Here is a 12,405-nt window from a genome sequence, read left to right as displayed (position 1 = left end):
TTTCCAATCACACATTTGCGTATAGATATAATTTCTAAGTTTTGATGACATCATCCCAATGTTCCCCTCCAATATATGTTACCGTATACAGTGTGTGCACTCTTACAGTACACATAGCATAGATAGATAGATAGATAGATAGATAGATAGATAGATAGATAGATGCTTTTTTACAGGATACTTCTGTATAGGAAAGCAACATATACATGCCCAGAGAAAGAACATATCAGGAGGAGGAGGATAGTTATTGATACTGGGGGCCAGGACTACTAGTAAACCTCTTGATTTGATGCATGAACATATGAGGCAGTAAAACCATATGTATGAAAAAGTGATTATGGATGCAAGTAGCTTTCTGTCCATACTCTGTGAGATGCATGAATGGCCAACTTCCCTATATGTTGCTGCTATAAGAGGTCAGGTGGTCTGGGCTTCAGTGATGGGGTCTCCACCATCCTTAATCTGGTTATTTAGGTGGTATTTTTTCTGTAAAGGCCCTATTCCACGACTATCGGCTGATATCGGCTGTTATGGCCGATAATCGTCCCGTGGAATAGGAGGCCACAATCAGCCGACATCGTTCATGTCGGCTGATCGTTGAAGTCGTTTGTCTTTCAACATGTTGAAAAACAAACGACTTATATAGCAACGATGTGCTGCCGTCGCTCCGTGGAATAGGAGTGGCGGCAGCAGACCGCCGATATATCCTATGGGCTGCCTGGACAATCAGCGATCACCCGGGCAGAACCCGCAGCTATCCCCGGCCCTTCCCGGACTCACCAGCTCGCTGCTACCGCTTGGAATAGCGGCAGCAGCGAGCGAGAAGCGAGGAGCAAACGAGCGCACACATCGCCCATTTGCTCCTCACTGTCGGCTCATGGCTCCCACACAGTATTTTTGCTCTGTATTTTGCAACCAAAACCAGGATTTGATTGAAACAACAGATAGGCTATGTTCACACATTGTTGATTGGATGGCCGCCATTAAATGCCAAAGAAAATGCCGTTATTATAAAGCAACGGCCATTTTGCCATTTAATGGCGGCCATCAACTTAATTTCAACAGTGTGTGAACATAGCCTATCTGTGTTTTCAATCAACTCCTGGTTTTGGTTGCAAAATACTGAGCAAAAATACTATGTGTGAACATAGTGTTATACTACATGGGGCATTAAAACCAATGTGCCAACTTGGTATCTCCTGTGTAAACATGAGAGCCAATGACAATATTCATATCAGGCTGGGTTCACACTACATTTTTTTCATCCGAATTTTTTTCAAACGAATGAAAGAACGGATGCATTTGTAGGCATCTGGTTTGATCCATTTTTCCATTGACTTCCATTTTTAAAAAATACATCAAAAGGCATCTGTTTTTAAAACATACACAAAAATGTGGTCGACCACGTTTTTATGTACGTAAAAAAAAACATGCATTTTCTTTCTATTTTTTTTATAATGGAATTCAGTGGAAAAACGGATCAAAACGGATGCTGACAAATCCGTTTTTTTATTCGAATGAAAAGAACAGATTGCAAAAATGTAGTGTTTAAACCCAGCCTTATATTTCCTAAAATCTCTTGGTGAAAAATAATACGAAGCAACTTACCAAGATCTTCCTTTTATCAGAACAATAGACTGACTTGTTTTTCTTTTTAAGGTATTGGAGCACAGTCCTCCTAATATAAAAGAAAGACATAAAAAGAAAAGGTTAGGAGGGTTAAAAGGAGTAGAGATGGATGCATGTGACTCTCTTACCATAAGCCCCATAGATACATGGCCAACATTACTATATAAGTATATATACTATATGTTCTGGGTGTCAGTGATGGGGCCTGCATGGAGTACTATAGTCAATGTGCCAACCTGGCATCTCCTGAGTAAGGCTATGTTCACACTACGTAAAAGTACGGCCGTTGTTGCAGAAGACAACAATGGCCGTACTTAATGTAGTGTGGAACATAGCCGGGGTCACGGAACAGTCGGTCTCTTACTGTGTGGGAGCATAGCCTAAAGGTGAGAGCCCCCAACTATATTCAGACTATATTCCCTAAATGTATTTGGTGAGGAAAAAAAAACCTGATGAAGTTTATCTCTCTCATGTAGTGATATATACTGACTTGGCTTTTTCCAATATTGGAGCAGGGATTTGCTAACATACAAAGAAGATACAGTGGTGCCTTGGATTACGAGCATAATTCGTTCTGGGACCGTGCTTGTGATCCAAATCCACTCTTAAACCAAAGCACATTTTCCCATAAGAAATCATAGAAATGCAGACAATTGGTTCCACACCCCAAAAATAATGATTTATTCTTCGGAATAATATGTAAAATTAATGAAACAAACATTCAGAAACAGCAGAATATGTGATATAAGTTACTGTACAGTAATGGAGAGGATGGGAAACACAAGGGCTGACAGAGACTACAGGGAGCAGGAAGGAATGAGCAGGACAGATGTGGGCACATACATGCAGCGCTCTCTGTCCGGGGAGAGGGGTTACAGCTATGGAGAGATTACCTCCACAGTCCTGTCCCCTGATGTAAGCCCCAGCCTGAAGTGGATCTGCTATGATTTGGAAGGTGATGGAGACTTCCTGGCTTAGAGTACAGGGCTGTAGACCACGCTATTCAGACCATGCCCCTCCACCACTCCCCTCCCACCCAGTACAGGGAGCTCTTACACCAAAGCAATGCTCTTAAACCAAGTGACAATTTTGAAAAACTGTGAGCTCCTAAACCAAAACGCTCTTAAACCAAGTTACTCTTAAACCAAGGTACCACTGTATATCTGTTATTAGATAGACAGAAAAAGCTTTATCACACAATATGTTATATGTATACGTTATAATTTACACCATTAATCTTTATCTGGTGCTTCATCTCACCTGATGCCGGCCTCAGTCTCAGCTTCCAAGCTTGTGGTGTGCTATGATGTGCAGGGTTTCTTAAATATGTGACTTTGGTCACATTATCATCATCATCATCACGTCAGTATCAAAGGTGCGTGCGTTTCACCATGCCAGGACCACAGCATTTCCTTTGTTTTTGATCTGAAACATTTTCCTATTAAGTACATGTGGGTTTTAAATGCTAAGTATATATATAGAGAGAGATGGCACCAGGGTTATTGTAGGTTGTAGCCTATAGTGACTGTTTTTTACGTTTATTTTGAAGGTTGTGATGGTGGATGAGAGTCGGTTGTGTCGGAGTAGTGAATTCCAGAGCATGGGGGAAGCTTGGGAGACATTATAGTGGCCGTTGTGTGAGGAGCGAACAAGGGGAGAGCACAGACAGAGATATTCTGAGGTATAAAGATTGCATGAAGGGCAGTAGCAGGACATCAAGTCAGAGATGTACAGAGGGGACAAGTCGTGGATGGCCTTGTATGTCAAGGTTAACAATTTAAAGTGAACTAGTTTGGTAGTGGGGAGCCAGTGAATGATTTAGCAGAGAGGAGAGCAAAGTTGAGGATGGATTGAAGGGGAGCAAGGTTGTTAGATGGAAGAGCAGAGAGGAGGATGTTGCAGTAGTCCTAGCGGGAGATGATGAGGTCATCTACCAACAGTTTTGTTGAGTAAGAGTTGAGGGAATTTTTTTAAGGTGAAGGTGGAACGAAGTGGCCAGGGTCTGGGTGTGTGGTTTAAAGGACAAAGCAGAGTCAAGAGTGCAGCCATTGAGAGATGAAAGGAAACACATTCTGCGAAATCAAACTGTCCACTTAGCAACACTGACTGACAATCAATTTCACATGCTGTTGTGGAATAGACAACAGGTGGAAATTATTGGCAATTAGCAACACTGACTGACAAAAGGAGTGGTTTGCTGGTGTTGACCAAAGAATGATTCTAATAACCTATGCTTTCTGGCTGATGTTTTGGTCACTTTTGAATGTTGGTGATGCTTTCACACTCATGGTAGCATAAGACGCACTCTACAACCCACACAAGTGGCTCAGGTAGTGCAGCTCATCCAGGATGGCACCTCAATGCGAGCTGTGGCAAAAAGGTTTAATGTGTTTGTCAGCGTAGAGTCCAGAGGCTTGGGGTGCTATCAGGAGACAGGCCAGTACACCAGGAGATGTGGAGGAGGCCGTAGGAGGGCAACAACCCAGCAGCAGTACTGCTACCTCCACCTTTGTGCAAGGAGCAACAGGAGGAAAACTGCCAGAGTCCTGCAAAATGACCTCAAGCAAGTCACAAATGTGCATGTGTCTGCACAAACGGTTAGAAACTGACTTTATGAGGATGAGGGCCAACGTCCACAAATGGGGGTTGTGCTCACAGCCCAAAACCATGCAGGACACTTGGCACTTGCCAGAGAACACCAGGATTGGCAAATTTGCCACTGGCGCCCTGTGCTCTTCACAGATGAAAGCAGGTTTACACTGAGCACATATGACAGAGTCTGGAGACGCTGTGAAGAGTGATCTGCTGCCTGCAGCATCCTTCAGCTTGACCGGTTTGGCAGTGGGTCAGTAACGGTGTGGGGTGGCATTTCTTTGGAGGGCTGCACAGCCCTCCATGTGTTTACCAGAGGTTGCCTGACTGCCATTAGGTACCGAGATGCGATCCTCAGACCCCTTGTGAGACCATATGCTGGTGGGGTTGGCCCTTGGTTCTTCTTAATGCAGGACAATGCTAGACCTCATGTGGCTGGAGTGTATTAGCAGCTCCTGCAAGATGAAGGCATTGAAGCTATGGACTAGCCAGCCCATTCCCCAGACCTGAATCCGATTAGGCACATCTGGGACATCAGGTCTCGCTCCATCCACCAACGTCACGTTGGACCACAGACTTCCAGGAGTTGGCGGATGCTTTAGTCCAGGTCTGGGAGGAGATCCCTCAGGAGACCATCCACCACCTCATCAGGAGCATGCCCAGGTTTGTAGGGAGGTCATACAGGAACATGGAGGCCACACACCACACGCATACTGAGCCCCCATTTTGACTTGTTTTAAGGACATTACATCAAAGTTGGATCAGCCTCTAGTGTGTTTTTCCACCAATTTTGTGACTCCAAATCCAGGCCTCCATTGGTTGATAAATGTGATTTCCATTTAAAATGTTTGTGTGATTTTGTTGTCAGCACATTTAACTTTGTACACAATGAGAATATTTCATTCATTCAGATCAAGGATGTGTTATTTAAGTGTATATACTTACCTGTGACTTCAGAGATAGGTGTAAAAGCTTCAGCGGTAGCTCTGATCAGTGGAAAATAGACAGGAGTACACAGGGAAGCATGGACAGGTAAATATACATGTTTATTATACTTTAATCAGCCACCTATTACATGGAGCAATCCGTGGTTTGTGGCCGATGACTTTTTAACATGCTGAAATACAACGATCAGCCAATGATAAGCTCCTCAGCTGATCATTGTCTTTATTACATAGGGTGATATCTGTTCTATATATGTAATAGGGTCCTAAGATCACCAGGAATATTACAGGGAGCCCTGGACCAATCTGTACAAAAAGTGCGTTGTAGTAGTCGTAATAAAAGGGGCACCAACATGCTTGGCAATATTAATTTTACCCATGAAATAAGATGTTGGTAATGACCATTCATGTAATTATTTCCATCTATTTATGTTTTAATCTTATACTTTTTTCAGTAAAAGTTATTTGAAAAATAATCAGGTGAATAAAGGCTCGATGCAGAAGTGCTGAACAATGGTTTATTTTTTTTTAATTTGCATTAAGAAAGAAATGATAGCATGCAATATATGGATAAGCACATTCACTAGAATAGTAAGTTTCTTCTTTACATTATAGCAGATCTGGATATTCACCAGTCTTCAAACTGGTCATACATTGTGGTCAGGCTAGGGGAAGTTATCTGAGCCAAACCCACATTTGTGCTTGACGAATCTGTATTCTCTTGTGTCTTCTAGATGCACTGGTTTCTGATTTTCACATTTTACTTCAATATGGACAGCATTTTGTCTGTTCTTTTCATATATACAAGTATCCGGTTCCAGCGTGGTTATGCGTTTACAAACAACAACATTAAACCGAATTTGGCTCCAGCACATGGCGGCCTCTTTTTGTTTTGTACATATAGATCGGACAAATGTATTGCGTCTATCGAGAATAAAAGTGTTTTCGCTCACGCATTCACCATTCTCGTTAATCTTTCTCATTTCAACATCACAGCTTTTAACTTCCCCGCTCTCTGCCAAATGTTTCCTGCAGAATTCTTCATAAGCTGATTCAGTCTGGTTGGAATAGAAGCATGAAACAGAACCCAGAAGGACAATTCCCATAGTAAGCAGGAAGAACTGCACCGAAGACATAGCGCTAGAATCTGTTAAGAACTGAGAAATAAAAGAAAATTAAAAGATTTAAATAAAATATAATAATATTACCTGTCTTATAATGTTAGAGCCATCAATTTCGTAAGGTATTTTCTTTTCTATTTTTTTTACTTAAATTTTTCCATTTAGGCCATGTTCACACACTGTAAAAACACAGCCACCATTTGAACTTAAAATAATGTCTGTCGTTCACATAATAATTCAATGAATATCATTAAAGGAAACCTGTCAGCCCCCGCGTCGGGGTGACAGTCTCCCGACCCCTCGTTAGAACCCCTGGTCGGGTGACAGAGATCTCAGCCGCTGCAGCCCGGCGCGCGCGCTGAGAGATGAGTCCAGCACTCATAGAGAATGACGGAGCGTCGGACTCTCCTGTCATTCTCTATGGGTGCTGGATTCATCTCTCAGTGCGCGCGCCGGGCTGCAGCGGCTGAGATCTCCGTCACCCGACCGGATCCAGAAGCGGGACCCGGCGGGATTAGGTGAGTATAGGGGGCTCTAACGGGGTCGGGAGCCTGTCACCCCGGCACGGGGGGTGACAGGTCCTCTTTAAAGTCTATGGAAACAGTGGCCATTAGTTCACATAATGAAATATTAAATAACGATGCTCGCTGCGTCCGTTGAACTATTAAATTATAACATTCCTGATCTTGCACGGTAAACTGTGTAAGCGTAAAAAAATTCCAAAGTGCAAAATTGTGCATGATCAAAAAGTTGCATATGATCAAAAAGTTGCATATGCGCAAGTAAGGTATCGATAGAAAGAACAGATCATGGCACAAAAAATTACAGATCACACAGCCCCATAGACAAAAATATAAAAGCATTAAAAGGATGGTCATGGAGCAATTTTAAGGAACATTTTTTTTAAAGATTTTAATTTTGTAAAAGCTGTCAAATAAAATACAAGTTATACAAGTTACATATCATTGTAATCATACTAACTTGAGGAACGGATATAATATGTCACTTTTACCCTGGGGCAAATGAGCTACCCCCCTTCCCCCCCATTTAAATTAAATGCGTTTTACTTTCAATTTCATTTCACATATAATTTTTTTCTGGTTTCACAGCTTATTTTATGCAAAAATTCAGCCTGTCATTGCAAAACAGGGTTAGTGGCTCAAAAAATAAGGACTCATGTGGGTTTCTAGGTGAAAAAATGCAAGTGCTATGGCCTTTGAAGCTTGAGGAGGAAAAAGTGCAAAAAATAAAATAAAATAGAGAGGGAACCTTTGATTACTTTTTTCTGATTTTTCTTAAATGTGATGTGACAAACAAAATGCAATTGTGACGTTTAGTATTTCTTTAATTTAGGCATTCACAGTGCAGGTTCATTAACATTATATTTTAATAATTCAGGTGATTCCCCATGCCATGATACCAAATATGGGTATTTATTTTTTTCTTTAATTTAATTTTATTTTATTTAACAATAGGAAAAGGGGAGGGGCTAACTTTTATTGTGGGATGTGTTTATATTTTCCAAAACTTTTTTATTTTTTTTAATTCTTTTTTGTAGTCCACTAGGAGACTTCTATGAGCAGTGCCATGATTGCTCATAGAGATCAACAGAGTAAATATGTAGTGCATTAATCCATGATCTTGGCACTTGATTGCTTCAGCTTGCTGGACACAGGCTGAAATAAATGCCAATGTCAGGCTGCACTGTCAACAATCGACTACCCAAGATATCACTGCAGGGAGCTGATCTGGACCACTGAACTACCAATAAGATATGTTTAGTCCATTTAAAAGTCAGCTTTGATCGCTCCATGCTGCCTATTAGCAGCGTCCCCCCCAGCTGCTGATGGAGCGGGATCGAGCCCTAAGCCCACTTTATACTATGTTGACAGCATCGAAACAAGCATGCTCGTTTTGTGTCATCAACCATTTATAGTGTCTCTATAGTATCTCTGAGTGGAATGAGAAAAAATGTGAAAGAACTTACCAAGATCTTTCTTCTAACAGAATAGTAAATTGATTTGGCTTAATTGAGGTATTGGAGCACAGTCCTCCTGACATAAAAGCAAGACATATTTGTTATTAGTCTTCAGTATAAAGAAGTGTCCTATGAGATTACCTGTATTAGTTGAGATCAGAATACCCCTTTAATTAGTACCTGTCATTAGATAAAACTTTTTATGACATGTAACAAAGACATGAAAAGGTTTGATGAATTGGGGTCTGTTCAGACCGCCACTTATCAGGAGAGTGAGCAGGAGAAGTCCTCGCTGCAGTGCATTGCTCTACCTGCTCTGTGTCCGTCCGACCTGGACAGCCATATAGACTTACATTATCCAGGTCACATAAAAAAAAGAGCCAGGAGAGAATGTGCTGCACGTTGACTTCTCCCAGCACATTCTCCAGTCTAAACACTCAGACCCACGAATGATCAAAAAATTTAAATAAGCCTAATACAATATATTGTTAGTGTTGCATATACAAATGCATTAGGCTGGGTTCACATATGCCCATCATCTAATGTGCAGGCAGAGGGAAAGAATGCCAGATGGCCTATATGTCCGGTGCCTTGTCCCACCAGTCAATAAATGGGATGCCGGATCCAGAAGATCAGCTTGTTGCAACCAGTATCCCGATCTGTTCTCATCACCAACATCATGGACATAAACTCGGTTAAAAAATAAAAAAAAGGTGCAAAAAAATAAAATAAGAAATAAATGTAAATATAGAATTTTTTCATTAAGGGTACAAACACACACACCGTATACGCAGCGTATTTACTGCTGCGATGCGCAGCAAATACGCAGCAAATACGCAGCAGATACGCAGCAGATTAGATCTAAATAACTGAACACACCATCAAATCTGCTGCAGATCTGCTGTGTATCTGCTGCGTATCTGCTTCATACACGGTGTGTGTGTTTGTACCCTAAAAAACTTTTTTTGTAAAACAAAACAAAAAAAGATTAAAAACAACTACTGCAGAATTAGATACCCCCCCCCCCTCCCCAAAAAAAAGGATGTTTTATGTACTTTTAAAAAGCCCCAATAAAGACAACAGCTCATCCCACAAAAAAACAAGCTTTGTTGGTGGAAAAATAAAAAGTTGGAATACAGTGACACAAAAATCTTTTTTTTTTTTTTTTTAAGTTTAATACTGAAAAAAACACCAATACAAGAAATTGACATATTTGGCATCGCTGCATTCATACTGACCCACAGAAAAAAGGCAAAATGTTATTTTTACTCCACAGTAATGCAAAAAAAAAATAAAAAATTGCTGTTTGTTTTTTTTTGTTTCTTGCAATTATTCTCCAAAATAAAAATGTACAAAAATGAATACTACGTGTACTCAAAAATGGGTTCTATTAAGTGGTTAAAGTTGTTTTATGGGCAAAACTGAGAAATCCACAGGTTAGTTCATCAGCCACTTGTGTTGAGCGAATCTGTCTAAATGTTTGGATTCGGTAACGTTATCTAAATGCAACGTTTGATTCTCCGTAGCTGCACAAGTTGGGGCGGCATCCAGCTTCTGCAGCCACAGGAAATCAAATGCAGAGCATTCGGATTCGGATAACATTGCCGAACCCAAGCATTTAGACAGGTTCTTGCAACACTGTCAATCACTGATCTGTAGGCAAAAGCAGCCGACCAGCTGTTTACACATTACACCGGGAACAGGACTGGGAACAGTTAATTCTGTTCACTGTGTAGTGGCTTGACCTAGTTTTGTTATTTTTATTAACTATGTACTTATTTATTCCAATTTAACTGCGTATTATGTACCTCTGTACTGTATGCATAGAAAAAAAAGCGCTGCAGAATCTGTTGGCGCTATACAAATAAATTTATTATTATTATTATTATTATTATGTAAATAGGAGCTGCAGTCACACAGTCAATGGAATCAGCTGCCCCATTCACAGTGTAGGGCAGGTACAAAACAGACCCCCCCCCCCCCCAAAAAAAAAACAAACCTTTAATCTTGCACTGAAACTGACAAATAAGATTACAAACTCAAAAATGGGGCATGTTCCTTGTTTATTCCAAATGTCCTGAGATATTTACTAAGGGTTTGCCCACATTTTTTTGTACATCTAGTTTGCACCCAACTGAACAACTTTGAAGTAGTCGGTGTTAACATTAGTGTCATGGTTGCCATAGCTTGGTGCAAGTAGATGCACAGAGGTACAGCAAAAAAAAAAAAAAAAACGTTTAAAATCACTGTCAGAGAGACATGTCAAAAGTTTTGATCGGTCCGGGTCTGAGTGTTTACACCCATACTGATCGGCAGGGGCAGATTAAGGCTCCTTTTACACACAGAGATTAACTGACAGATATCTGGCAGATTTATGCAGCCAAAACCAGGAATGGATTTGAAAAGAGGAGAAATCTCAGTCTTTCCCTTATAACCTGTTCTCTGTTTATCTGTTTGTCTGTTCCTGGCTTTAGCTGCAAAAATCTGAAAGATATCTGTCAGATAATCTGTGTGTGTAAAGGGACCCTTACTTTACTATGGGTCCTGGGCTGTTCACCAAGCTTGCCCCCCCCCCCCCCCCCCAGCCCACTGTAACTATGGCGGCATTAACTTAACTTTTTTTCCTCCATAATGCAGCCTGTAAAGGACCTGTGGAGACATCATTGTCACATGATAAGATCCTTCAATATATTCTCTAATGCTTCTGCATTGTCTCCTGTCTGCAGTTTTGCCCTGATTTTTGCAAAATTGCAGTAAAAAGCAGCGATTTTTATGCAAATCATGATTGAACATAAGTCTGTTTGGGGGGCCATGGGCCCCTCAGGAGCTCAGGGCCCTGGGCTACTGCCCAAAACGGACCTATTATAGTCCGTTACTGCTGATCGTGAGATAGAGTCGGGAGAAGACCATGCTATGCGCAGTCCTCTCCTAGCTCTGTGTCAAGTGATAAGCGGACTTATCAGTCAGGCTCCATAGAGATCTATTATAAGAGCTCTATGACATGTCAAAAGTTTTGTGAAACAACAATGACACTTTAAATACACTCAGGACAATTAGACACACAATAAATGTGAGGTATAAGGAATCTGACAATCTTAGTAAATCTGCTTATAATTTAGTGTAAACCTTTATATGCTGTCTGTTTCACCTCACCTGATAGCTCAACCAGTGAAGACTTCAGTCTCAGCTTGTGGCGTCCTCTAAAATGAGGGGATAATCAAATATGTGACTTGTGGAGAAGCAACAAAAAGGTGTGATTATGGTGGTTAAATGTATATGAAGGCTTTTTTTCTGTGAATATTATTAAAATACTTACTGGAAAGGGGCACACTGGGTCACAGCCCTCCCCTCTTTCCTTCCTAACTCATCACATTTACCCCAACCAGGATTATAAAAACTTTGCAGTTTTGGGGCCCGTTAAAACTGAGCAAAACAGGCGAAAATTCCAAGCAAAACCTGTGCCGTGGACTCGGAATCCCGCCTGCCTGCCTAATTGTCTCAATGGGATGTCTTGCATGCATCCACTCTCTGTCAATTCTTTGAATGGAGAGCAGAGGCACACAAGACATCACATTGAGACAGTGAGGCGGGCGGGATTCTGGGATATAAAAACTTATATCACCATTCTACATGTTGTGTTTAGTATTGTAGTTCAATCTACTTCACTTCATTTAACGTTAAGCTGCAACATCTCAGATAGACACGTGAAGTCAATACAGCATCCAAAAATGTTAGCTCTACACCTAATATAATATATACGTCCACACCTACTTTAAAGGGGTTATCCAGCGCTAAAAAAACATGGCTACTTTCTTCCAGAGACAGCACCACTCTTGTCTCCAGTGCAGATGTGGTTTAAAATTAAAGAAGTCCAGCAAAAGTTATACAAATCACCAATATTGGGGGAGATTTATCAAACCAATCAGATTCCATCTTTCATTTTCCAAAAAACCTGTGAGGAATGAAAGGTGGAAGCTGATTGGTTGCTAGGGGCAACTGAGCCAGTTTCACTTTACACCATGTTTGATAAATCTCCCCCATACACTTCTTACGGGAAATACTTCTAAAGTGCTTTTTTCCCTGCACTTACTACTGCATGAAGGCTTCACTTCCTGGATAACATGGTGATGTCACTTCCTGG

The 12,405-nt window shown here is 41.0% G+C and overlaps 1 long non-coding RNA gene across 1 annotated transcript; it reads right to left on the bottom strand.

The window, feature by feature from the left end:
- Nucleotides 1-5,734: 5,734 nt before the first annotated feature.
- On the bottom strand, nucleotides 5,735-11,464 carry LOC138773032 (uncharacterized). Its single transcript, XR_011359871.1, has 3 exons — nucleotides 11,418-11,464; nucleotides 8,274-8,340; nucleotides 5,735-6,322 (listed from the first exon to the last, which is right to left on the bottom strand). It is a non-coding gene; the product is annotated as an uncharacterized lncRNA (long non-coding RNA).
- Between the last annotated feature and the right edge of the window lie 941 nt (nucleotides 11,465-12,405).

The sequence above is a fragment of the Dendropsophus ebraccatus genome, chromosome 1, assembly GCF_027789765.1.
Source record: "Dendropsophus ebraccatus isolate aDenEbr1 chromosome 1, aDenEbr1.pat, whole genome shotgun sequence".
In the NCBI taxonomy this organism is placed as follows: Eukaryota; Metazoa; Chordata; class Amphibia; order Anura; family Hylidae; genus Dendropsophus; species Dendropsophus ebraccatus.
The sequence above is the reverse complement of the archived record's forward strand: the minus strand, read 5'-3'. Positions and strand labels throughout refer to the sequence as shown.